A 25,823-nucleotide genomic window follows, 5' to 3' on the forward strand; every position below is an offset into this window, starting at 1 on the left:
CAGGCTCAGAGCTGATGGGGTTTGCAGGGCCCATTGTTTTGCTGGTGTCCTGGATTAAGGTTTAAGCCACCAGCTGCCCCAGTGATGAGAAGCGGCTGGGACAGGTCCCCACATGTTCCCCTCCCCTCTCCCTACACTCACATCCTGCCGAGAGCTGCCAGCTGCCTGGGGGTGCCACTCCCTGAGGGGACCTGCTGGTAATCCAGGACAGTGGCTATGCCTTCCTCCCACGGTCTCTTCTCATCTGAGCACTGCAACTCCCCCTTTCTTACTTATCTCTGCCTCTCCATTTCCTCTGCTCCTTTCCTTCCAGCACAGGTCTCCCAGCCCTTCCAATTAGTCTCTAGAGAACAGCAGTAACCCACCCCCTGCTACAGTCTGTCAGAAGAGAAGACTCCACAGACCCAGTCAGAGCTGGCTGCCTCCCTGTGGGACGTTCTTTCAGACCTAGCCTCAATTCTTCAAGTTACCCTATATGCAAGTTTCGGCTCCTCCCATCTGACCCGGGACAACACTGAGTCTAGCTCTCCTCTTCCGGTGGAGAGAGGTAGGAGGTATAGAAACAGAGAGATCCAGCACCGAGAACTTGGAAGACCAAGAAGTACAGCTCAGCTCCCCCAACTCTGCCTCTGACATAGGCACACAGCCAGGGTACAGAGTGGGACGGCGGGCATTGTTGATTAAACCCTCTTGGCTGAAATCTCTTTGCAAACGTGCTCATCCTGGTGTTTAAAAACAAAGAGACATCCAGAAACACCAACTGTTGTTAAAGAAGGGCCAACGAACAGCCCGGGGGAAACACAACAGGCAGAGGTTGGCCCTCGATGGACTGGCCACATCAGTACTGATTCCACGCCGCCCCCATCCCAAACCCACCCCAGCAGAAAGAGGTCATTGCAGAAAACACAGTATTGAGGCTGGGCATGGTGCCCACTGTGACTCACGCCTACCAGCTCGGCACATCCCTAACATCAGAAACACTGCCTCCAGTCCTGCCACTGCCCGGGTATCACCGCCTGTCTGTTGAGGGTCATTCTGTCACCTCAACTTCCTCTGTCCACTAGGAAACCCTTATGTGCCTCTCTGCCCACATCCCTGCTGACAGGAAAGAAGACAGGGGACCAGAGTAGAACCTACCGCTTGGGTTAGTGCTCCTATGCTTAGCTCTCAGTGTGTCTCTGCCAGCCCCCTTGCTCCAGGATTCCTAATATTATGATAGCGACTCCTCCAGTCACCAGCCCCAATTCCATCCTTCCACTGCCTGTAAACCAAGAGGCCTGAGCCCACGGGTGCCACTACTCAGACTCGAAGTTACATCTAGCATCCCTGGGAATGCTGCCACACAAACGCTGACAACCTCACCCTGATTCTCAACCTCCTCACACACTCCCCAACTGCAAGGATGTCCGTCTGGGAATGCCAGACACGGTCAACTCGAGAGTGGGTAACCCGATCGCCCACAGCCCCTTGAAGTCCAGCTCCCGCCCGGCTCCAAAGCTATTGCTCACCCTGGCCGGGCGCAGACCCGGCGCGCAGCGGTCGCTGTGGCTCAGACAGGGCAGCCAGAGACAGCGCGGCTCCGGGGCGCTGCAGTCCACACCGACGGCGCGTTCCCAGCACCAGCCCCCGACGCCCGCGCGCTCCACGCGCCACACGGCACTGCCCACCAGAGCAGCCTGCGGGGACCCCCGAGAGCGGCCACCGTCGCGGCCCCAGCGCGCACCGGGCCTGGCTTCCGGAGCGGGACGTGTGGTGCGGGACTCCGCGGCTCGGCGCCCAGCAGGAGACGTCCTCGGACACCCACGCGGCAGGCGGAGCCCAGGGGTCCCAGCCCGCCCCCCAGAGCCTCGGGCCCGCGGCCCAGAGGCCCCGAGGGGGCGGCCAGCCCGCGCGGACGGCGGCAGGACGGCTGGAGCGGGGCCGCGCCTCCCGCGCCGCCCGGGTGAAGGCAACCGCGGGAGCGGGGCAGGGACAAGCCAACAAGTCGCTTGGACAGACACCTCCCCCTCCGGGGCGGCCCCGGCACCGCGCCAGCCCACCCTCTGCCCCACGCCAGAGGCTTTGAGCGGTCTCTGCTCAAGCACAGCACACACCGACGACACCATACAAACACAGGGACTCACACTGCTGAGCGATCACACTATGGGACCCATCGACACTCCTGAAGAAACATGTTCTAGCTGTGTGCCTCACAATCCATGGCCAGCATCCCATCACCTGTCCCCCCACAGACCCCTCGCAGCCCCTCAGTGTGGATATCATTGCTCACCTCTATGGACATTGTCCTATTTAAACATTCCCTAACCCATGGGGCACAGCCATTTAAAGTATGCCAGGCCTTACAGACCCCCCACCCCACCCCACCCCACCCCACCCGGAGATACCCACTTGACCACATATAAGCAGGATGGTGACAGACACACACTGAGCAGCACCTGATTGCTTCAGGACTCTCTGCTGTTCAGGTGACACACACTGCCCACCTAGAGCTCATGAAGTGTGCCAGAGTATAAGATGCACTCTCAGGCGGCAGGGAGACCCTACTCCAGCCTCCCAAAAGATGTTCATTCCTCTTCCCCAGGACCCTTCCAGGAACCCTGGCATCACCAAGCAAGAGGAGGCTCCATGCTGACCACTCCCTCCACACCTTCATAATGGGAATAAAATGGGCACTGGCTGACTTCAGACATTGCCCACTCCCCTTTTCTGGCTTTCCAGGCCCCATCTTTCTCCAAGCAGAGGCAGGGCTAGCAGTAGCCCTGGGCTGTGTGTTCTCCACTGTCATACCCCAAGTTCATAGAAGCATTTAGAACAGTTATTACTAACTGAGAAGAAAATACTCAGCAGAAGGGGACACAAGCCTAGAGCCCATCTAAGAGGAAGAGCCATAGGGCTGGGCTGTTTGGGAACACTGGCAAAGCCCCTGTCCTCACTTCCCAGGAAGGTGACCTGTGTGAGAGGTACAGAGATCCAAAAAGGAACATAACTCTAGGGAGTGGGTGAGCAGGATGGAGGGAAGGAAGAACAGAGGAGGAAGGGTGGGGGTGCGGCCCTGGGTGGTGGGGACCGAGTCAGGCAGGGAGCGGTTTTGTTCTCCTGTTTCCTGTTTGCTGCTTGTGGGGCCCATGCAGGAGCTGGACCCCCACCTCCACCCTGCGGAAGCCGACGGGAAGAGCTGAGACTGCCACGAGCTGAGTCAGGACTAGGGAGAGCAGGAAAGGACCCGTCAGGGACAGAGGGGCAGCCAGGGACAGTGAAACCCAGTCTACATTTCTCCCAGACTCTGGAAAACCAGAAAACCAAACCTCTGGATCTGACCACCTCCTGCTCTGTCCCTCCGTGTCAGTTCCTCCCAAAGGCCAGTTCAGAGACCAGGTGACCATCCCACTAAGATGTCCTCAGCCATGTGGACTCTGGGCCCAAAGTAGAATGCAGAGGCACAGGGATGCCCCTGACCCCCTCATCAGGCCTCCTCACTAAGGCCTTCCAGATGCCCAACTGCCACCTTATGTGGCTGTCCTAGAACTTGAGGCATAGACCAAGATAGCCCTGAAACTCAGAGATCTGCCTGCCTCTGCTACTATGTCAGGTGGCGACTGCTGCTACTTCGTCTTCATCTTCTTCATCTTCGTCTTCTTCTTAAGTATTTATGTGTATATGTGCATGAAGCAACACATGCCACTTCCCTACAAGGTCAGAGGAAAACCTCCATTCTGCCTTGTGACTTCTACATAGGCTCTGAGGGTTGAACCCAGATATCAGACTTGTATAGCTAGCATCTTTCCCTGCTGAGCCATCTACCCCGGCCTCAAGTGCCTTTTTATCTCACTACAAGCCCAGGTCTTATATTTAGGTCTTTCCTGGCTGACCCATGATATCTGTCTGATTGAGACTTGGAAGGGTCTGGGTGCTGTAAGGGAGGGCAGAGGCACGTGGCATTGTGTCCAGGCCTACAGAGACCTTGGAGACCAGAATCTCCAACGTTCACTTTCTGTCTTTTAACCTGGCAGAGTCAAAGAAGGCTGCCTCAGCAGAAACTCAGAGAGAGGGAAGACAAGTGGGGGAGGGCCTGTGCACTGTACACAGTAGGGCCTCAAAACCAGGGCCACAGCTTGAAATGATCTTCTAGGTCTGGGGAGCTGGCTCCCTCCCATTTCCTCTGGGAAAGGAATGTGGGGTGGGCCCCAGAGCCCGAGGGGGAGGGGCAAGCCTGGGAAATACCAGGCGTTGCTGAGATTTCTATTCCAAGCCTTCCTGCACAGTGTCCTCCCCCACACCCTGCCTGCTGCTTCCTCCCCCACTGCCGGAATCACCCGCTGGCCAGCCCCTCCCAGCTCCCTAAGTGAACAGCTGGCACTTATCTTATGAGGGTCCCTGCCCAACAGCTCAGGACTGCACCCCCAAGAAAGAACACTCAGAATTCTAAAAGGGACTGCTACTTGTGACCCTTCCCTAAGCACTGGATATTCACGATGGCCTTTTGGGGGTGCTGCGGGGTGGCAGAGGCAGGATCTTACTATGTGGCCCTGGTGGCATTGAACTCTGTTTACAGCCTAGGCTGGCCTTGAACTCACAGTAACTCCTCTGCCTCAGCCTCCTGAATGTTGAGATTTACAGGCATTTACAACCAGAGAAGGTTCTTAGTTGGTATGCACACATGTATGTATGTATGTATGGATGGGTGGATGTATGTATGTATGTATGTATGTATGTATGTATGGATGGATGGATGGGTGGATGTATGGATGTATGGATGTATGTATGGATGTATGGATGTATGTATGGATGGATGGATGTATGTATGTATGGATAGATGGATGGATGGATGGATGGATGGATGGATGGATGGATGTGTTTGTAGACATGGTTTCAAAGCTGGCCTTAAATTCTCTGTGTGGCTAAGGATGATTTTGAATACCTGCCTCCACTTCTCAAAGGTCTGGAGTTACAGATGTGTACCACCATACCTGGCTCCCACTTTTGTTGTTGTTGTTATTGTTGTTCTTGTTGTTTGTTTCTCGAGTCAGGGTTTCTCTGTGTAGCCTTGGCTGTCCTAGAACTCACTCTGTAGACTAGGTTGGCCTTGAACTCAGAAATCCACTTGCTTCTGCCTCCCACATGCTGGGATTAAAGGCGAGTGCCACCACGGCTCAGCTGGCTCCCACAGATTTAAAAGGATCTATTTTTATTATTTTTAATGTGTGTGAGTTCACATGCACAGGAGTACAGACGCCACAGGAAGATGGAAGAAGGCATCGGCTCCCATGGAGCTGAAGTAATAGACAATTGTAAGCCACCCACATGGGTTCTGGGAATAAAACTCAAGTCTTCTTGCTAGACACTGTGTACTCTGAGCCATCTCTCCATCCCCTGTTCTCCTTTGTGAGGGAGCGGGGCTTGGAACTAACTCTTTCTGTAGACTAGGCTAGCCTTGGATTCACAGAGATCCACCTGCCTCTGCCCCCTGGGTGCTGGAAAGAAAAGCGTGCACCACCATGTCTACCTCCACCCTCCTACCCCACCCCCCCCTTAAAGACAAGGATGGAGAAAGAGAAGGCTTCACCCCTGTGATACCAGGACTGCATCCCAGGGCCTGACCCCACCCCCTAGATCCCTCGACATTACCTTCTGGGTTATCCATTCAACTACCACATGTGGAGTGGTGCCATGGGCCAGGGTGAGACCCCTTGGAAATCTAAGGCACACATAGTCCCTGCCAGCAGGGCCCTTGTGTCAGGAGTGCCTCCAGCGTCCCCCAGCTCCAGACTCAGGCCCAGCCAGCTGCTCTCATTGACACCCGTCAGGTAGTCCTCACACACAAAGGGGCATGCTGTCAGGGGCCTGGACTTCAAAGAAGAGCAGTAATGGGTAATGGGCTCCCAGGCTAGCCCTCCAGGAGACGAGGGTTGAAAGCAGAGGAAAAGAAGCCTACAGAGTCACCAGGAACCCGGGGCAGGGAGGAGAGCTGCCCAGAGCAGGGGTCAGGGACAGAAGGAGGGAAGCTGATAGATACACTGCTGAGCCTGAGCTCAGGAAGCCAGAGTCACAGGGCTCAAGGTCAGGCCCGCCCCCTCTTCCTTCCTCTGCTTGCTCAGCACCTCCTCGGAGACCTTAGGTCCCAAACCGCAGGTGACCAATAGGAGCCCCCACCCCCACCCCCACCCCCCAGAATTATCCATCTGGTCTCTCACACCATCAAACATAGACCCATAGCCACCCACAACCTCACACACAGCGACAAATCCAGAGGTAGGGCTAAGGTAGCCATGGGAGCATGTGACAGACAATGCCTGCCCCCTGGCCTAGTCTCCTCCCTTCAGGGCAGTGCCTCCTGGGCCTCCTCCACCCTTTAGCCCCATTCACAGCCCAGTTCCCAGCTTCGATCGAGCAGAGGCCCCTTCTGACATGCCCTAACAGGCCGAGTTGACAAGCAGGCCAGGCAGGCTGAAGCTCCCACCCCCTCCACTGACATGCATCACACCAGTGGCGGAGCAGGGGACCCTGGGCTGCTCCAGGCAGCTGGCACCAGGTGACTCAAAAGGTCTTCCCTACCTGGGCTCTCCTTCTCAGACCACTGTGACACACCGGTGATCCCTGCCCCTCTCAAAGTTGGGTTATAGCCAAGGAAGAGGGAGGCTGGGGCAGGGGAGTATTTTCCATGCCTGGCACCCAACTGCCATCTGTCCAGGAGGGGAAGGAACAATCGCAGACAGGAGTCAGCACACAAAATGAAGGTGGGTCCAAACTTTCACCCAAAGGATGTTGGAAGGATTAAATCAACAAAAGAAAGCCTTAGCTGGGTGTGATAGTACCTGTCTATACTTTCAACTGAGGAAGCAGGAGGACAGTTAGAGGATAGCATAACCGTTTCAAAAACAAGAAATGAAAATCTCAGCACCGACCCAGGGCACACAGTAGGAGCTTGAAAATGCAAGCTGTTTAATATCCAGCCACGTAACTACTCAGCTAGGCTTGCACAAGACACAGTGACATGGCACATGCAGAACTTGCCACCATGGCCCCTCCCACTGTCGACCTACAGAGGCACCGTAGCTCCTCCCACAGATGACCCGTGGCATTTATTGGCTGAGACACACTCCCTTCCCTCACAGGGGAAAGAAGGCCCACAGACCTGGCCTCTAGGTCCTCTGGGAATGGACAACATGAGACCCCAAGTGTGGCAGTAGAGGAGGAGTATGCCAGGCTGGCACGCGAGAGCCCAGCAGGAGGTCGCTGACGCCGAGGGGGCGGGGCTGAAGCCAGAGTCTTTGCTCTCTGTGGGAAATGAGCACTTACTGAAGAGAGGGAGCTCGGAGTCAGCCACAAAGTAAACACCCAGGCCATTGCCAAGGCAACCACAGCCAGTGTGGGTCAGGGCCCACCACAATCCCCTCCACCCAGACACCCCTGCGCTGTCTTCGGTATTCTGGGTGTCCTCTCTTCTGGCAGCTCCCTGTGAGTAAGGGTTTGTGGCCCCATGGCATGCTGGGGTCTCTGGAATACCTGGCCTGCATCTCTCTGTCCCTAGTGACAGGTGAAAGAAACTGCAGCCTCTCCCTTTGGGCAGACAGCTCCTAAGGATGAAGGCTACTGCTTTTCAGAAGTGGATTTGCCCTAGAGTGCCCTTGTCCAGAGCAGGCTTTCAGAAACTGCTGGGCTGGAATGATAGTTCAGTCAGTAAAGGGCCTTGGGAGTACAAGGACTCAAGTTCAAGCCTAAGCAAGTTAATAAAAATAAATAAATAAAAGTTAAAAAAAAAAAAAGTCCAGGTGTGGCAGTGTGTATGTGTAATCTCGGTGTTGTCCCAGTGCTGGGGAGGCAAAACAAATGGTTCGCTGTGGTTCACTGACCAGACAACCCTAGCCTACTTGTTGGGCTCCAGAAAAATGAGAGACCATGTATCAAAATAACAAGGCCTAGGTTGGGACACTAGCTGCTTATATAGAGGTCCTGAGTTCAATTCCCAGCAACCACATGGTGGCTCACAACCATTCCAAATGGGATCTGATGCCCTCTTCTGTCTGATGTCTTCTTCTGTCATGCAAATACAGTACTCATATACATAAATAAATGCATCAAAAATTCTTGTGGGGGGATGGGGACTTTGTGAAGGGGTAACCGGGAAGGGGGATATCATTTAAAATGTAAATGAATAAAATAATTAGTAAAAAAATCAGCCGGGCAGTGGTGGCACACGCCTTTAATCCCAGCACTTGGGAGGCAGAGGCAGGCGAATTTCTGAGTTCAAAGCCGCCTGCTCTACAGAGTCAGTTCCAGGACAGTCACGGCTATGCAGAGAAACTCTGTCTCAAAAAACAAACAAACAAAACAAAACAAAACAAAATATCAATGTAGAATTACTATATGATTCAACAATTCCAGTTCTGAGCACAAACCCCAAAGCACAGAAAACACGTAAGTATTATTCACAAAAGTGTTCTAGGTCAGGCATAGTGGCATATGACACCTGAGGGGCAAAGGCAAGCAGATCTCTGAATTCAAAGTCAGCTTGGTGTACACTGCGAATTCCAGGCCAATCAAGGCTGCAAAGCAAGACTTAGTGTCACAAAATAAAACAGACAGGCCAGGCAGTGGTGGCGCACGCCCCTAATCCAAGCACTCGGGAGGCAGAGGCAGGCAGATCTCTCTGAGCCAGCCTGGTCTACAAAGCCAGTTCCAGGACAGCCAGGGCTACACAGAGAAACCCTGCATCTAAATAGTTTTTTAAAAAGAAAGGAAGAAATAAACAAAGAAAGAAGAAAGGAAGGGAGGGAGGAAGAAAGGAAGGAAGATGGCTGCCTGGGACTGGAGACGATTGACTAGGCACTTCCTGCTTTGATGACACAGAGATGCAGTTTGAGCAAGATAGCGGTGACGGGTCAATGCAGAAACCACTAACATCACAGAACTAAGCGTACACTCAGAAATGGCTTCCTGCAAGGCTAGAGAGATAGGTTAGCAGTTAAGAAAGCGCAGGGCTCTTCCAGAGTCCAAGCTTGGCTTGGTTCCCAGCACCGATGTCACTCACATGGCTCTCACCTGTGGCAACCTCAGCTCCAGCCAGAACTCACACCTCCAGCCTCCATGGGCCCCTGCACTCACCTGTCCATGTCCATACCCCCAACACAGACTGGATGTTTTTTAATGACTTATTTATTCTATGTATAGTACACTGTAGCTGTCTTCAGACACCAGAGAGGGCATCAGATCCCATTACAGATCGTTGTGAGCCACCATGTGGTTGCTGGGAATTGAACTCAGGACCTCTGGAAGAGCAGTCAGTGCTCTTAACCACTGAGCCATCTCTCCAGCCCTAGACACGATTTTTAAAAATTCTTTTAAAATGTTTTAGACGTTAGTTTGTATAGGCCTGGCTGGCCTGGACCTCACTGTAGTCCAGGCTGGCAAAGAACTTATGAGGGTCCTCCTGCATTGGCTCCTAAGTGCTGGGAATGCCAGATGGCTCATACATTTTATATAAATTTATCAAAATTGAAAGCATTGCCAAAGTCAGAATTAAAACATGGAGGGGGGGTGTTAATAGCACCTGGTATGAATTACCCTCTTACGTCTGGGAGCAGGTAACCTGGAATGCTGCAGAGACCTAGCCTGGAAGGCTCCTATCCTGGGTGTCCTCAAGGCCTGGATAATCCTGGTCCTAAAGGACCCCGACTCCAGTCTGCATCTTCTCAGGGCTGCTATTATCCTCTTTAGGGTCCTAGAAAGATCCAGACAGGGGAGTGCCTGGGCTGCCAGGGGCCCTGCAGACATAGAAAGTCCCTGGTACTGATGGTATCCCATCCCTTGGACACTGAGCCAATGTCCACTCTTCCCAGCCTTGCCCCATGTAGAGGAGGTGGGACTGTTGAAGAATTTTTGACTAAGTGTGGGACTCCTGTTTGAAATCTAATCTTACAGAGCATTCATGGTCCGTGTTAAACTCCAGTGAGCCTACAACCACCCATAACACATGCACAAGGGTGTGCCCACTCAGGCCTGTCCCGGGCAGTTTGCCAGTGTCACAGGCAGCAGCGCCCCCTGCTGGCTCACACATGCCACTTCAGGTCATCTCATTTGGAAATGAAAGGGACAAGGTGTCATTCCTAGGACCTGTTCCCCCCCTCCCACCCCACCCCCCACACTTTACATTCTCTGGGACTCTCGGCTGCAAATGAATGACACATAACCCCACCTCCCAATCACTTACTGGAGAAAGGTCTCCTGCAAGAGGATCAGTGTCTTCAGTGTCTTGAGCCTTGAAGCCTCCCTTTGACCCAGCAGTACCAAGGAGGCTCAATTCCCTCTCCTGAAGAGACTGGGAGACGCCAGTCATTCTTGAGCCAGGAGCTTCCTGCAGCTACTCCTCTTCAGAATCATCACACCCCTCCCATCACTAGCCGCTCACTTGAGACAGACTGCAAGCTCAACCCTTCTTGCCGCCCCCACCCCAACCCTGTGCCAGTTCTTCTTGTTGTCTTACTACCTGGCACCTGGGCAGAGACAACAGGTGCACTCGCTGGTTTCCTTGAGGGGCAAGGGAGAGTTCAGCTCCAGTCCAGTTGAGTCCACATTTCCTCAGAGGGCAGATTCCTAACATCTCCCCCAGGGCACGTGGGGTTCTCTGCAAGAAAAGCCTCTCAGACTCACCTCTAAAACCACCCACCCCCTCACCTTAGCCCTGCTGAGGCTACCTATCCATGCCCCTGTATGCTGGCCAGCCCTGCCTCTGAGCAGAACCTCTCCCTGGTCTAGCCTGTGCTGTGGCAGAGACAATCCGAGGAGAAGAGGAGATATGCAGCTTTCTAAGGTAAATGCCCTCCACTACACTCCTGCCTCTGAGGGATTTGGAAGGGCATCCCTTGGAAAGCAATGGGAGACATCTCTTATGTCCAGACCCTTGTCCTCAGTCAGCCCAGCTCTGCCCTTAGACATGGAATCATAGGCACAACAGACATAGATGACAAGGACAGGAAGTGGTGGCTCACATCTTTAATCCTAGCACTTGGGACGCAGAGGCAGGCAGATCCCTGAGTTCAAGGCCAGCCTGGTCTACAGAGTGAGTTCCAGGACAGCCAGGACTAAATAGAGAAACTCTGTCTCAAACAAAGAAAAAGGAGGTGGGGAGGAAGGAAGAAAGGAGGAGAGAGAAGAGGGGGAAGAAAGTAAGAAAGAAAAAAGGAAGAAAGAGAGAGAAACCAGAGACAGAGAGAAAGAAAGAAGTGAGGGTAGGGGGGCTGGAGAGATGGCTCAGTGGTTAAGAGCACTGATTGCTCTTTCAAAGGTCCTGAGTTCAATTCCCAGCAACCACATGGTGGCTCACAACCGTCTGTAATGGGATCTGATGCCCTCTTCTGGTGTCTGGAGACAGCAACAATGTACTCACATATATAAAATAAATAAATGAAGAAGAAAGAAGAAGAAAGAAGAAGAAGAAAGAAGAAGAAGAAGGAAGAAGAAGAAGAAGAAGAAGAAGAAGAAGAAGAAGAAGAAGAAGAAGAAGAAGAAGAAGAAGAAGAAGAAGAAGAAAGTCCTCATCTAGAGGACCAGAGGATCAGCCACCCTCACACAGACATACATTCAGGCAAAACACCAATGCACATAAAATAAAAATAAATTTATGCCGAGGGGTGGTGGCTCACGCCTTTAATCCCAGCACTTGGGAGGCAGAGGCAGGCAGATTTCCGAGTTCGAGGCCAGCCTGGTCTACAGAGCAAGTTCTAGGACAGCCAGGGCTATACAGAGAAACCCTGTCTCGAAAAACCAAAAATAAATAAATAAATTTATAAAGAAGAAGTAGTAGCCAGTAGGCCCTCTGCACACACAGCACCTGTGAACCTGGGAGGCCCCACCCTGTTCCCTGAGCCAACCACAGAACCACAGCTGGATAGGGAATTCTGCACTGGTCCATGGGCCATTGAGGGGAGGGGGACAGAAGGCTCTACATTCATCTTAGCATTCAGGAAGGAACACATTTACCCCTGGCATTCACATTGATCCTATTCTAAGTAGCACGAAGGCTGCCAATCAAGTTCACCCAAGTGTTCTTTGCTGAGCAAAGTTATTGGGAAGGCATTCTAGGAACGGACAGGTGGGAGGGGTCATCCACCCAGCCTCCTGCCCACCATCAGGGTGGACCCTGCCACCCGAAGACCAAGGGCCCAGCCCACTTCCCATCTACACCCACTCTGGGTGGCTTGGTTTCCCTCTGGGAAGTCAGTCTAGGCTGATAAATTTTGGCCACCAGGCCCTGGAGGACACACCCCCAGCCTCCACACACACCCGCACCCCCTTCTCTGTGCTCCAGTCACCCCATCCTCTGGCCTCCTTCCAGTTCCCGTGAGCACCATGCTCCCTTCCAGCCTCTGGGCCACAGCACACGCTGTTTTTGGAATGTTCTGTTGCCTTCAAGCCCTCCCTGCTTCTCCAGCCCTTTTGATTCATTCCCACCCACCCCAGAGCTTCTAGCACTAATATCTGCCAACGCACCAGTTCCAGGCGGCTCAGCACTTACTACCTGGACTAAGGACCCCCAGGACTCACACGACAGAAGAAGAGAACTGATCTCGTGTGCCCTCTACAGAGCTGGCTGGCCTCAAACTCAGAGATCTGCCTGCCTCTGCCTCCTTGAATGCTGGGATTAAAGGTGTGCACCACTCACTAAAAATAATTAATTAATTAATTAATTAAAGTCACTTCACACACATCCTGCCCCTGTGCCCAATTCCAGGTCTCTGGACACCTTCTCAGGGCATTTATGTTTATAAGGCTATTTTGGCCTGGTAGGCCAGGACTGTGTCTGCTTTGAAGGGACAGTATGTGGCCCAGGTGGGCATCAGCACACTGCTTCTGAATTTGGGGGTGAGGAAGAAGCAATGCTTTCATTGCTGGGGTGGCCACCCCTCCTCTCTGGGGGCCTATCTGGAACAGAGACTACTTCAACTCCTTTTTTGTTGTTTGTTTTGAAACAGGGTCCCATGTGGCTCAGGTTAGCCAAGGATGTCTTTGAACTTCTGATCCTCATGTCTCCAGCCCTCAAGTACTGGGAATACAGGCTTGTGCTACCACACCCATACTTCAGGTTTTTTATCCGTTTTTGGTGGGAACCACGTCCAAAACTGGACGCATTAGAGTATAGAAGGGGACAGGGCACACACAGACAGACAGGAATCTGCTTCCATACTCTGTGGCCACTCCTTCTCCTCACACTCTGTGTTCTAGCTACAAGCCCTCCTCATCTGTTTTCAAACATGCTAGACACAGTACTCATCTATATTTTCCCACAGTCCTCTGTTTCCTTTCCATGACTCCTGACTAGTCTCCCCATCCTCACACTGTCAGCCCAACGTCCCACAATGTCATATTCCTGCCAGGTGCATCTTCCTGTGGCTTTCACCTGTGGCAGCAGGCCAAGCCTAGGCTCTTGGCCACCTCATCTCATGCATCCTTGCTATCAATTTCTCCCTCTAGGTCCACCCGCCCAAAGAGACACCGGCTGTCCGGCCTCAACATGCACAGACTACAAGAAGGCAGCTGAGATAAGCTGAAAGGATAAGATGGGAGAGCAGGAGGGAGGAGGGGACAGAGGAAAGCAGAGCGGGATGGTCCAGCCAGACGTGAAGAGCGACAAATATGCGAAGTACGCCTGCCCCGGAGCTATGAATAGTGCAGCCAGGCTGCCAGCCGGGTCGCATCCCCCCACACCCACACCCACCCCGCCCCACGGGACAAACTGCACCAGGCTTGAAATGAGGTGAGAGCCCAGGAGGCAGAAACCGCTTCTGCTTGACAGGGCTGAGCCATGAAAATGAGGGGCGTGGCCATGCAAAATAAGAGCAGCAGGCACCTCTTATTGGTGGACCCCTGACTATCGCAAGTTTGGGAATTTACTCTACCGCAGGCAGCACCCGCAAGCTGAGGCGGCTGCCTTTCCTAAGCCTGTAAGCCCCGACCGTCCTTCATCAGTCATCAGTCACCCCAGAGCCGAACCCCAATGATGCCGCGGAGCTACTGGAGACCTTCCCATCCCGATCACTGCCCTAATAAGGTTCTGCTTCCCTGTGACGCCACTCCTCACTACCTTAGCCCCAGGTCAGCCTTGGGGTTTAAAGGTCTGAGCTCACAAACAGCTGAGCTTCCTAAGTAGGAAACATCTGAGCCAGTCCCTGCCCCAAAGGTACACACGTTAAGCTTAAAGACCTGAGAGTCGAATTTCGGCCCTACCCTGTCCCTATTTGTCCCCAAACAATTCAAATTTCAAAGACGAATCTAGGACAATGGAAAGGTTATCACCAAGTGGGGCTCTAGGTGGAGAGGTTAGCTCACTAGGTAAAGGGTTACAGAGCCTGAGGCTAGTCTCCGCTCTGTGTAACCCTGGTCTCACCTTTTCCCTATCCAAGCCTCCACCTCCTGAGCTGTAAGGGATCCTTCAGGGTCCCTCAGAGGACGAGGCTGGACGCCTGACACCTACTTGCTGCCCAGCAAGTTTCAGTTCAGCAGTCCCCAAAAGATTTGCAGAAATTAAAAGCAGTCTGAATTTATAAAGATCAAAAGGGTAGACATGCAACAAGCAGAGCAGATGTGGAAACAAGGTTCAGAGAATTGCCTAAGCTGAGGATGCCCGTATCCTGGAACTGGGGATGTGGTGTTAGGGGGCAGGGAGCACTGAGAACTCAAGGGCAGCCTAGGAAACATACTGTGTTCTAGGCAAGCTTGGACAACTTAGTGAGACTGTCTCCAAAATTAATAATTAATTAAAACAGCAGCAACCAGGGGCTGGAAAAATGGCTCCATGGTTAAGAGTATCTGGCTGCTCTTCCAAGGAACTGGGTTCAATTCCTACCACCCATATGGCAGCTTACAACCATCTGTAACTCCAGTTCCAAGTGATCCGATTCCCTCTTCTGACCTCCTCAGGCCCCAGACGCACACATGGTACACAAACATGCAGGCAAACCATCTGCCTGCATGCACATCACCACCATCATCATCACCACCATCATCATCACCACCATCATCATCACCACCATCATCATCACCACCACCACCATCATCATCACCACCATCATCACCATCATCATCACCATCATCATCATAATCACCACCACCATCATCATCACCATCATCATCATCACCACCACCATCATCATCATCACCATCATCATCATCACCATCATCATCACCACACCAATACTGAGCCACCTAAATAAGTACAAACATAAATATATAAATTAGCTCGATCCCCAGACCCCACAAGCTACAAGTTGGGACACACACATAAATGCAAAAAGTGTTTAAACACACAACACACACACACACACACACACACACACCTGTCCTGTGGCTGTTGCCATATTGTCTAACACAAAGGAACATGGAAGGGGCTGGGTGTGATGCCAAATGCCTTTAATCTTGGCACTCAGGAAGGAGAGGCAGGCAGATCTCTGTTAGTTTAAAGCCAGCCTGGTTTACAGAGTGAGTTCCAGGACAACCAGGGTGGGTGGGAGGAGAAGATGTCACCAGGTCACCACTGGTGGCTCTAGAGTAAGTAGCTCAAGCCCTTGTTCTGTGGTTACAGTCAAGGCTTGCTCTTTAATAGAGTCTGGACCCGGGATTATTTTTTATTTGTTTGTTTGCTTGCTTGTTTGAGACAAGGTTTCTCTATGTAGGCCTGGCTGTCCTGGAATTTTCTCTGTAGACCAGGATGGCCTTGGCTTTGAACTCAGAGATCTATATGTCTCTGCCTCCAGAGTGCTGGGATCTTATCCTATCTCAGGATCCTACCAGGCTGTGTGTGCGTGTGTGCATGTGTGCATGGGTGTATGTGTATGCTCACACGCGCATGCGTACAGAGCCACCAGCAGGAATGCCTTCCTCTCCCTTATTATGCTAGTCCTCCTTGGATTGCAGCTCACTGCGCTCGCTGGGATAGGTGGGCCTGTGTTGGGAGGTCATCTCCCCTGCACTTTTGTGTCAGCCAATATAGCAGCAACTACAGGACAGGTATAGGATTCAGAAAAATCTATCTATTGAGCTAGTGACATATTTACTCTCTCAGAATTTGGTTTTTTGGGGCTGGAGAGATGGCTCAGAGGCTAAGAGCACTGGCTGCTCTTCCAAAGGCCCTGAGTTCAAATCCCAGCAACCACATGGTGGCTCACAACCATCCGTAATGAGATCTGACGCCCTCTTCTGATGTATCTGAAGACAGCTACAAGTGTCTTTTATTATTTAAAAGTGTTATTAAAAGTGTCTTTTATTATTTATTTAAAAATAAAATCTTTTTAAAAATTAAAAAAAAGGCCGGGCGTGGTGGCGCACGCCTTTAATCCCAGCACTCGGGAGGCAGAGGCAGGCGGATTTCTGAGTTCGAGGCCAGCCTGGTCTACAAAGTGAGTTCCCAGACAGCCAGAGCTATACAGAGAAACACTGTCTCGAAAAACCAAAAAAAAAAAAAAAAAAAAATAAAAATAAAAAAAAGAATTTGGTTTTTTATTTTGTTTTTATAATAAATATACATCGCTTAGTGATGGCCTTTGAACATCTACCCAACAGAAAGTATTTTACTAAAGAGTTCTTGGGGACTTGGGGTATGGCTCATTTGCTGATACTCTTGCATAGCGTGTATGAAGCCCTGAGTTGGGTTCCCAGCTGTATATAACCTGGCATTGTGGTACTTTCACTAACGGCAGCACTTGGGAGGTGAAGCCAGAGACTAGAAGTTCAAAGTCATCCTTGGCCACCAATCAAGTTTGAAACAGGTTTGGAATATATTAGACTCTGCCTTAAAAACTTGTGATACTAATTTTCGAGGCTGGCGAGATGGCACAGAAGTTAAGAACATCCATTGCCCCTCCAGAGGACCTGGGTTTGACTCCCAGCCGTCACATGGTGGCTCACAACCATCTGTAACTCCAGTTCCAAGAGCTATGACGCCCTCTTCTGGCACCAGGCACACACGTGGTGCACTGGCATACATGCAGACAAAACATTCATAGACATGGAATTCTTTAAAAGTTAAAAACAAACAAACAAACAAGCCGGGTGGTGGTAGTGCACACCTTTAATCCCAGCACTTCGGAGGCAGAGATGTGTGGATCTCTGAGTTTGAGACCAGCCTGGTCAACAGAGTGAGTTCCAGGACAGCCAGGGCTACACAGCTACACAGAGAAACCCTGTATCCAAAAAAAGAAAAGAAAAGAAAGAAAAGAAAAGAAAAGAAAAGAAGGAAGGAAAAGAAAGAAAGAAAGAAAGAAAGAAAGAAAGAAAGAAAGAAAGGAAGGAAGGAAGGAAGGAAGGAAGGAAGGAAGGAAGGAAGGAAGGAAGGAAGGAAGAAGAAAAGAAAAGAAAGATAAATTTAAAAAAATATATATTTGTAAAGCATTGAAGACACTGAAGGTATATGTTCAAGGGCCACTACAAGGTATTTACAGACTCAAAAGTGTGCTCTTGTGAGGCTAAATAATATGTAATCCCAGCACCCAAGAGGCAGAGGCAAGGGGATTCCCCTGAGCTCCAGCCTGGCCAAGGCTACACACACCCTGTCAAAAGACTGGAATAAATAAATAAAACCAGCACCAGGCAAGGTCACCCAGATCCGAACTGAATGAGTGATCTGTGTATTTTAACCACCTTGGCTCTGGTCCCCCTTGCTGACTCTGTACCACACTGCTCCTTTGGCCTGCCAGGGTCTTCTAACCCTGATATTTTAGGTTAGGGGGCCGTGGGAACAGTCTGGACTGGCAGGTAATGGAGACAGGAATCTCACAGGCTATTGTTTATAAAAATCGTAGTGGAGTCTTTTTGTCTGGCTTTTGGGCAATAGGAAAAGCAGACAAGGAACTCCTTGAGGGCAGGGCTGTGTGGAGCCCAGGGTGCTTGTACGTAATGACCACCCACGAGATGAAGGCTGGTTTGCTTGAAGATCTTACCACTGCCCAATCTTTCCCAAGCTTTTAGCCTCCTCTGCTGCCCTGGGCTGAGGTTGGAGGAGGACAACTATGCCAGCCATGCCTGGGAATGTCCTTGGGGGCCCCAGCCTGAGCCTGGTCCCTCAGATAAGCTAGTCCCTAGCACTGAGAGACCTGGCCCCTGGGATTCAGTGCAGGAGGCAAAGGCAGGAGGCAAAGAGGGAGGAAGTGGATGAATGAATGGGCTCTGTCACCAGCCTGGTGACCTATCCCCATAGCTCCCATCTTGTACACCTGCCCACTCTCTGCTGTCACAACTCCTCCCCCAGGTGCAGCAGGGCGCAGGGGCCCATGGCCAAGGTCTCATTAGAGCTAATGAGCGCTCAGTTGTATAGATGCCAGCTCAAGATACGGGGAGCAACACAGAGAGCCCCACCCCCTCTGGGGGAGGAACCAGAGGCCAGGGCTCCAGAAGGTTTCCTTAAGTCGGTGTGAGGACAGTTGTGTGACACCTTCAGAGAACTGCACCGCTGGGCAGTTTCAGTGCGTGACCAGCATAGTACACTTACAGTGCTACAGTTTACTACGCAGTGAGATCCGGTCAGCCCACTTACAAACACTCCGATCCCTTGTCCCCAAACCACCACTCTGCATCTCATGGCTACAGTCAGTAGGAAGAGAGGCAGCCTTGCATCAGGGTAGGACAAGGCTGGCTGGCCGTTTCCCCTGTCCACACCACTCCGCCCCACACACTCACAGTCTCCCTCAGGAAACCCTGGGAAGCCTCTCCTTCTTTACCTGGATGTCACCTTTTCTGTCTTCCATTCTTTTCTGTATTTTTATTTTTTAAAGTTAATTAAGCCAGGCATGGTAGCACAAGCCTTTAATCCCAGCACTCAGAAGCAGAGGCAAGCAGATCTCTGTGAGTTCACAGCCTCACGGAGACGGAGCAGTGGATGGTGCTGGACTCTGACTTCCTCCTGAGTGCTGGGATTACAGGCATGCACCACCACCCAGTTTATCCAGGGCTGGGGGTTGAACCCAGAGCTTTGTGCACATCAGACAAGCACTCTATCACTGAGATAAATCAACAGCCCTCTTCTCGCTTTCCTTTTTATTTCAAGACAGCATCTCAACTGAGTTGTCCAGGCCTTGAATTCTTGATCCTTCAGCTTCGGCCTGGCTCCCATGACAGCTTTTGTTTATTCTGCCTCCTTCTCTTCTACTTCTTCTCTTCCTAAGCCTGCCTTTTCTCTGGGCCTCACGTTCCCTAAAGGATAAACAGGGAGATGGGAATGGTACCCTCCATGACCAGCTGTTCCTCTCTTCTCCCTCCAGCTCTCCCCTGGGTAAACCATCTTTGCCTCCTCATTGATAAGGAGATGTTTGGGGAAGCACAGGGCTCTCTGATCAGAAGTAGGAGATCTCCACTCAGGTAGGGGGGTCTCCACTCAGAGGTGGTGTCTCCACTCAGAGGTGGGGTCCCCAGTGTTCCAAAAACTCTAAGGAGTGGGGGAAGCCCCTTTGACCCAGATCCCCGCCCCACCCCTCTGGGTCCTGTGGTCCTGCCCTAGTCTCCCAAGCGGTTCTCCCAGCAGTGGTGGGAATTAACAAGAACACAGTGCTGGTTTGGGAGCCCAATATAGAAAGAAATCAAATTGCTGGGTAAAAGAAAGAAACCAGGCACCAGCCAGAAGGAACTCTGCCCTTCCCTGAAATGACATCCCAACTTGTCACTAGTCAGACCCCTAGTACTTGACCACTCACATAGCTCTGACATGTACCCTAGCCCACCACATTCCTGGGTCCCACAGGGCTCCTGCCCCCTGTCCACGCCACAGAGGCCAGCAAGCCCTTTGCCCAGTCTGCCCAAGCTCTCTCTCCTCTCAAGAATACAGGCTGAGCTTTGAAAGGGTCACTTCAAAGAGGGCCAGTCTGTGGAGAACCCAGCCAAACCCAGGGCCAGCTCCTCCGCCAGATTCCTGGCAGCTGTCAACAAAGGCTCCACTGTTTTCCCCGACCCCCAGATGCCCCCAAATGCACTGGGCCTAAGGCTTTCTTTCCCCAGCTCCACTCCTACAGGCCAGACTCAGACAGGGAGCAGCTGAGGCAGGCCCCTGCTACATGAGGCTGTGTCGGTGGACCAAGGAACTCACCCATCCCTTGGTACTCAAACCCAGGACAAGAAGGCAGCCTCAGGACCAGTGGCCCCAGTGCCTTCCTGCTCCTTGGTCACCCAGTCTTTCTGGCTCTAGAATGGCCTCCTGCCTTCTCCAGACCACATCATATCACACAAGACCTTCCGGGCTTCTTGCAGCCAGACTGTTCAGGAATATCTGGCCTCTGGGAAGCCACTTAGCCCCAACCACAGTAGCCAGCCTTTAGTGTTCCTTCCAGGCCAGGCAGGCATCTGGCCACAGGCTCAGTCCCCAGTGTGCACAAGTCCAGGAAACAGTCCTTTTAACTGCTGTGACACAGTGTAAACACCCAAGCAGTGCCCCCCAGGGGGCTCTGCGCTGACCTTTAGCTCAGTGCCAGAATTATTACTAGTCCACATTATGGTCCAGCAGGGCTTGCATACCTCCAGTGACAGAGGCCTCACTACTTCCAGGCTCGTTCACTTCTCTTCAGATTACTCTGTCCATAAACGACTCTTTTGTTTGTTTATGGTGGGGTCTTATGTAGCCCAGGTTAGCCCCAGACACATTATGTAGCCAAGGATGGTCTTGAACTTCTGATCCATAACTCTTTCTCTTTTTTTTTTTTTTTTAATGGTTTTTCAAGACAGGGTTTCTCTGTGTAGTCCTGGCTATCCTGGCACTCACTCTGTAGACCAGGCTGGCCTCGAACTCAGAAATCCGCCTGCCTCTGCCTCCCAAGTGCTGGGATTAAAGGCGTGCGCCACCACTGCCTGGCTTGATCCATAACTCTTTAGGGTTATGGAAGATGTGAGCTGCCACCCCCTGCGAATGGGTGCTACTGAGCCAGGTGCTGGGGTTACAGCTCATGGGTTCCTACAAAGCCTGTGTTCTTACTTCCATCCGTTGACTGTTATTTGTCTAGCAATGGCTGCCGGTAGCAATTGGCCTGATTCCCCTTGCTCAGGCCTCTTAGTATGGCTGATGGATTGTATCTGAGGTTTTAAAAACTAAAGGCCAAGAGCTAAGACCTAGCTCAGTCACAAAGCACCTGACTAGCACATGTAAGCTTCAAGCCTCAAGTTCACATGAAAGAAAAACTGGAGACCAGTGTCCCAAGCCACACAGTATCGATGGCTTAGAGTTAAACAAGAGCTAAGAGGCTAAGGCCCAACCAAACACTCCACCATAGGGTGCTCCAGGATCCCGAGGGCCTGAAGGGCATAGCCAGCCCAGGCCCCAGGCCCTCATCTCCCAGGGCCCATCTGCTGGGTCAGAAGGTAGAATGCCAAACATCTCACAGTGCGCAGGTCCCTAAGAGCAGATGGAGTTGCAGCCTGGGGGTGGGCCTAACTGACTAATGCTACTTCAGACCAGGAAAAAAAGAACAGAAAGGAAGGGTGACCCAACAACCTAGGTATGTCAGAGCTAAAGGAAGCTGAAGATGTCCCTGGGCCCAAGGGTTAGGACAGATGCAGGCTGGAAATCCAACACCTGTTGCTTGAGAGATAAATAGTTGATAACTGTGCAGCTGGATGAGAGGGCTATAATCCCAGGACTGACACACAAGGGTGGACATTTAAGGCCTGACCTGGCTACAGAGACCAGCCTCCTTAACTTAACACGATTCTGTCTCAAAATAAAAAATAAAGTAAAGGGGCTGGAGAGATGGCTTGCTGGTGAAGAGTGCTAGCTGCTCTCCCAGAGGTCCTAGGTTTGATTCCCAGCATCCACATGGTGGTTCACAAACCACTCGTAAGTCCAGTTCCAGAGGATCAGATGTCCTCTTCTGACCTCCACGTGTGGTGTACAGACACAGATGTAGCTAAAACACCTATACACATAAAATAATAAAGTGAAGTAAAAGAAAAAATAAAAGCAAACATGAGGCCAGATGTGTAGGTAGTGAGGAAGCACATGTCTCGGATGCACAAGGCTCCAGACTCAAACCTCAGTCCTCAGTCGGGGCAGGTGGCCCGTGTCTTTAATCCAGGCATATGAGGCAGAGATGGAGGAGGAGGGCTGATGGGAATGGCTGGACACAGAGCCAGGGAGTAGAGCACGGAGCCAGCTTAGGGTATCAATCCTAAGCTAAGCCTGAGCTAAGGTCAGGACTGGGATAGGATGCAGGCCTTTGATTCCGCTCACAGTCTTGCCTCAGAACTCTGGGAAAGGAAAAACTCCCTCCGAGTGAAAGCAAGGGAAGCCAGGAGCTTTGAGGACAGTGGCACCTGGCAGCCTAGCAAGGCAGTGGCGACAGGAAGCCCTCAGAGACTTTTCCCTTCTTCCCTAGGTTTGGCTCTGGCACTCTGTGCAGACAAGACAGCAACACTCCCAGGCTGTCTTCCTAAGAGGATGGGGTACAGGATTCTGTGGGTTGTCACACATTGTCTCACCGTTTATGAATCCAGTTAGTCAGTCAGTCAGTCAACAAACATTCCCTAGGTGCTGGCCTGGTGCCAGAGTGTGTGGGTAAGGAGACAGACATGACACCTTTAGGCAGTTGAAATGAGGTTAAGAGCATGCTCAGTGCCTTGGCTTTGTCTCTCACTGTGTGAACTTAGGAAGCCATGGAATCTCATTGTATCAGCTGAGATGCAATAACACACCTGCCCAGCATGAAGCACCCCGAGCATATTTTATATGATCTTGCCTTTGACTAACTCAAGTCTGACAGGAAAACTGTGCCTGGGAGAGAGCTAGGCCCGGGTCACCCCAGGAGACCAGTGGGGGAGGCTTCTGGCTTGCGCCCTGCAAACATTTATGGAGGGCTGCGCTGTGCCAGGCGCTGAGCTGGGCACTGGGGACACAGATGAACAGGACACATTGTCCACTCATCTCTGCCACACCCCCAGGACTCCGTACCAGAAACTAGCACTGGTGGGGTGTGGGGGAAACAGCGCCGTGGACAGAAGCCTGGCAGCCTGGGCCTCAGAGCCCCCCAGGCTGAGCATCACGGTACAGTCCAGCATCCTTTCCCCTGTAGCATGAGAAGCTGAGCAAGAAGGGCCCTTTCGTTTTGTCCACTCTGACAGGTAATGAACACCCCCCCCCAAAAAAAGGGCTCAAACTCTGTGATAGTCAAAGCCAAGGCCATCTGGGCCTGATGTTGCCTCAGATGCTAGAGATGTCCTCCCGGCACAGCCTGGCACTGCCCTGCTGACACGCTGGCACAATTTCACGAGAAACAGGGGCCTAGATCTAAAGTGGGGCTGTTTGACGGGCGGGAGGGGGGTGAGCATGGGGAGAGGCAGCACTGGCTCCCACAGGCTCTATTCATGACAGAGTTGGGTGGCAGGGCAGGATAATTAAAACCAGGCTTTGTCTAAATCCCTGACAGAGCCAATCCCTCACCTTTGAACCACTGCAGCCAGCAAGGCAGGGCTGATGCCACCACTGGACAGAGAGTACCAAGGGACTACCGCAGGCTGGAGCGCGGGTGGCCAGCCTGGGGGTGGAGGTACCTGAGGCTGTGCCACCCTGTGCCACCCTGATGACCACCAAAACAAGCAACCAAGTTCCAAACCGGCAGGAGGATGGTTGTTGACTTGGATTCTCCTAAATGGGCACAGACTCAGGGGGTGTGGCAGCAGCTGGACCGTGAGGGCCAGTCCTGACACTAGAACCCGGCTGGTGGCCCCTTCCTCCCCTTCTCTGGTCTTTACCATTAGTTCAGTGCGCCTCAGTTGTCCTCAACTGTAAATGGGACAATGAAGACAGTAGCCATCTTGAGAGCATACTCTGACAAATCAAAGAATGAGCTACCCAGATCCTGCCCCCAAGGAACTGCCATCAGACCTAAGCCATATCACCGAGGAGGCTGAGACAGACAAAGCCAGCCTAGGCTACATAGCAAATGACTCTATCTCAAAAAAAAAAAAAAAAAATCTCTAGCACTAATGTATATGCTCATTTGAATATGTTTGCATGCTCCTTGGATCTCTCTGGATCCCTGCATTGGAATCCAGCATCACATGAATCCACCTACTGCATGAAGCATCCCTGTACCATGCAACAGACTGCTTTGGGGTGCCGCACCTCACAAACTTGCTCCCAGAAGGTTCTCCCGAAGAGCCAGCCCCAATCCTTCACTGTAACACTTAGTCCAGTCATCCGCTCTGAAATCTATCTATCCTTTATACTTATCATCATCATCATCATCAATGGGGTTTCTCTCTGTAGGCTGCCCTAAAACTCCCTATGTGGACCAGGTTGGCCTAGAACTCAGACTTCTGCCTGCCTGTGCCTCTGCTTCTTCTGGGACTAAAGGCACCACCACACCCAGATATAGTCTGTCTTTCAACTTTACACAAGAAGTTTCAAAGTATCCTTGCAATGAGGGATGAGGCAACCCATTGCCCACTCCCACACTGCTTTGTTATGCCACACCCTCCCTCACCCCCAATCCCAACTCTGCCAACACCACTGCATCCTTTCCCCATGCATTCAGGGTTGCCCTGAGAGGACAGAGAAGGCCTCCCTCATCCATACTGCCCACACAAAAGGCTTGTTCCCCAGGTCCAGCGCCCTCAGCTGAAGCTGGAACCACGAAACCTGCCCCGCCCCAGCAGGATCCAGGCTGTCTTCCCAAAAACATTCCCCTCGAACTCTTTTATAATTTATTTATTTTTATTTTATGTGCACTGATGCTTTGCCTGCATGTGTCTGTGTGAGGGTGATTGATCCTGTAGTAACAGACAGTTGTGAGCTGCCACGTGGGGGCTGGGAATAGAACCCAGGTCCTCTTGGAAGAGCAGTCAGTGCTCTCAACTGCTGAGACGTCTCTCCAGTGCTCCCTGCGACTTTATTTCCTGCCCTAAAGACCACCAGAACTCAGGTTCCAGCCCAACAATATCGCCATACCTTTAGGTCAGACCTTATCTGTAAAATAGGCACTAACATTGCCAGGCATGGTGGTGCACGCCTTTAATCCAGCAGAGGCAGATGCATCTCTGAGTTCGAGGTCGGCCTGGTCTACAGAGAGAGTTCCAGGACAGCCAGGGCTGCACAGAGAAGCCTTATCTTGAAAAACCAAAAAGTAAAATAAAATAAAAATGTAATAGGCACAAACTCACATACTTTAAGACCCTCTAATCTAGCCCTGCATGAAGGCCATCCACTGAGGTAGGGCCTGGAACACAGGATCTCCGAGTTCCCAGCCATCTGGGAGTGGATCCAACCACATGTGGGCAACTGGAGGGAGCCACCAGGGCCGGGGGCCTTTGGGCCAAGTCTTCAGGCCAAATGACTAGTTTTGCAGTGGAGATTCAATCTCCTGCCGTCAGCTCTGTCCATTTTGAAAATGGGGTTGTTGCCCTGGCAGAGGGGAGAACCACGTGGGATCAAAGGCCTCCCACCAGAAGCCTACAGGGGGTATGGGTGGAGTCTGCAAGGGGACAGGGATGAAGTACATGTTGGTTGGGGGGTGGGGGGAGAGAATCCGGAGGACTCCAGCTTAATGACCTCCACTCCTGCCCCCTGTCCATCCTGAATTTCAAGTTTATAATTAGGAAACACACTTTGGCTGGAGGGCGGGGTAAAGAAGCCGACTGAGGGAGAACTTAATACATCCAGTTAAGACACCAGAGTCTCCTAAAGAGTTTGCAAAGTACATACCCGCTGGACCAACACCTAGAGGGCAGGAGCCCGCTGGAGTGTCAAAAGAGGAAGAGGCTCAGTCCTGGTCTTGACCCTCAAACTGGACCCCAGGGGACATCTTTTTCAAACTCAGAAAGACTATTGGCCAGACACTTTTCAGCCCTTCAGCTTACTCTGCTGC

General features: G+C 51.9%; 1 protein-coding gene across 6 annotated transcripts in view; it reads right to left on the reverse strand.

Annotated features, from left to right (window-relative positions):
• The window catches only part of Arhgap23 (Rho GTPase activating protein 23), a 99,274-nt gene that overhangs the window by 61,260 nt on the left and 12,191 nt on the right, over positions 1–25,823 (reverse strand). The window contains exon 1 of one of the 6 annotated variants that reach the window (XM_029483624.2): positions 1,509–1,938. The exons of the other annotated variants lie outside the window; for them this stretch is intronic. The gene's annotated coding sequence lies outside the window, so the exon portion shown is untranslated. Of the gene's footprint in view, positions 1–1,508; positions 1,939–25,823 lie in introns of those variants that run through there. 6 annotated transcript variants of the gene reach the window in all.

The sequence above is a fragment of the Mus caroli genome, unplaced genomic scaffold, assembly GCF_978045245.1.
Source record: "Mus caroli unplaced genomic scaffold, Mus_caroli_1 scaffold_13, whole genome shotgun sequence".
Classification (NCBI taxonomy): Eukaryota; Metazoa; Chordata; class Mammalia; order Rodentia; family Muridae; genus Mus; species Mus caroli.